This window comes from Microcaecilia unicolor, chromosome 9 (genome assembly GCF_901765095.1).
Source record: "Microcaecilia unicolor chromosome 9, aMicUni1.1, whole genome shotgun sequence".
In the NCBI taxonomy this organism is placed as follows: Eukaryota; Metazoa; Chordata; class Amphibia; order Gymnophiona; family Siphonopidae; genus Microcaecilia; species Microcaecilia unicolor.
Window position 1 is genome coordinate 138528423 of NC_044039.1, and position 2203 is coordinate 138530625.

Consider the following 2203-nt stretch of genomic DNA (forward strand, 5'->3'; position numbering starts at 1 on the left):
GCCAGGGTTCTTTCTCCTACCCCTTTCACCTGTTTTTAGCTCCTCCTGCCATACTTATTCAGGATTTGAGACATAGGAAACAATTCTGTAACACAGACGTCATTGGAGTGAGAGTTATCTAGTAGTTAGAGACTTGGTTGACAGCTAGTGAAACCCGTTCAGATTCCACTGCTGCTGAAAACGGTAACGGAATTCAAACATGCGTGGGATAAACATAAAGGAATCCGTTGAGAAGGAGGTTCCTGGGTGGCAGAGCCGGTGGTGGGAGGCGGGGCTAGTGCTGGCAGACTACTACGGTCTGTGCCCTGAAAATGCAGATACAAATCAAGGTAAGGTATACACAAAAAGTAGCATATGAGTTTATCTTGTTGGGCAGGCTAGATGGTCTTTTCTGCCGTCATCTACTTGTTACTATGTTTTTCTGATCTTGTGCAAGTGACTTAACACTCCATTGTCTCAGGTACAAACTTAGATTCTAAGTCTAGGGTCAGGGAACTACCTAGAGTACCTGAGTGTAACTCACTTTGAGCTACTACCGAAAAAAGTGTGAACTAAATCCAAATGAATAGATAAACTTATGTACCCATTAAATGTTAGAATAATGACAGTTGCATGTATGCATGTATCCGAGTAAATGCTAAAATAATGCTAAGCATTATTCTGTAAATACTCGCTTAACTTACATAGTGCATATTTGCAAGAGGCATGTACACATGGGCGGAGCTTGGGCAGGGCTGAAACCAAAATATTCTATAAGGTAATGTGTAACTTGTGCAGTTACCTGTCGCATTAGCACTAACCTTTACAGCAGTTGTATGGCTGGCGTAAGTGCTTGCACTTAAATGTAAAGCAAAATATATCCAGTTGTGCTAGTATTTTATAAAGGAAAGCAGACGCCTATTCTGTAACCTACCAGGTGTCAATAATTAGAATTATAAGGTAAATATTCAGCTGGAGGCATTGAGTGTGGTGCTGACAGTTGTTGGCATTATTCCTTAATATTGAGTGTCAGGCCATGTCTGGGCTTCAGCGTTGAATATCTGAGTTTTGCGGCGCTGGCCAACATGTAGTTGGTTGTTGGTTTCAGTACTTAACCAGCCATGGGTTACTGCATAAAGATAACTGGGTTTTATGCAGTCTCATGTGGTTATCCTGGTTAAGTGCTGAATATCGTCGGTTAACTGTTCAAGTGCTGACTCCGCCCCTGGAACGCCCCCAAAATAGCCATTTTAACTTAGGCGCTAACTACTAATTTTCAGTGGTGATAACTGGTTAAGTATAGCTGAAATTAGCGGATATCCCCGAACAAGCAATTTAAACTGGTCAGTGGCTGTATCTAGCTAGTTAAATCATTTTGAATGTCGACCAGATACTGCTTACTTTGCTGATGACATGAACCTTGAATTACTGGCATAATCAGTCATCTTTTGGTTAAAATTTAAATTGGTGATTAGATTAAGTCACACAGATTTATTCTGATTCCCCTGAAGTGTGAAGCCATCTGGTTTAGAGGCAAGCTGAAACCAAATCTGCCACTGAAATTCACTGCTAGGTTCAGCTGAAACTGAAAACGGCACCTCATGGATCCTCCCAGGCTAGCTGCTGTTGCCACCAGTCTTCTCCCCCCCCCCCCCCTCCCGCCTGGAAGAGGCCAGCCACCCAACTCCACGCCTCCACTCTCTCACCACCCAAAGTCCCTCCCTGGGTCTACTTTTGCATTAAATGGCCTGGTGGTCTAGTGGTTTCTTCTGGGCAATCCCCGGTTGCTCTTGCCCTCGCTGGTTCCTCAGCCAAAATGGCTGCCAGGACTTCCTGCGTGCATCCTCGCAAGACTGTTGTGAGAGGTCCTGGTGGCCATTTTGGGACTGGAAGCAGCATAAGCAGGAGTAACTGGAGATTTCTGGAAATACATGCAGAAGACTCCTTTCCAATTTTAGAAAAGGGGTGAAACATGGATTTTTAGACAGGCTTTTCTGGAATTAATAAGTTGACTGAGTGGGTAGTGGTTGTGATGCCTGTATTAGGCAGTTCCCTCTTGTGTCACCCAATAATAAGGTTATTACGATTTATATTGTTGGTATGATGTACCCTCCCTAAAGTTTCCAATTGGTGTATCCTGGCTTTTACCATTATTGTGGTCTGACCTTCCTTAGCTGTGTACATTGCAGTGATGTCTGGAGAAATTGAGCAAACTGCAGTGTAA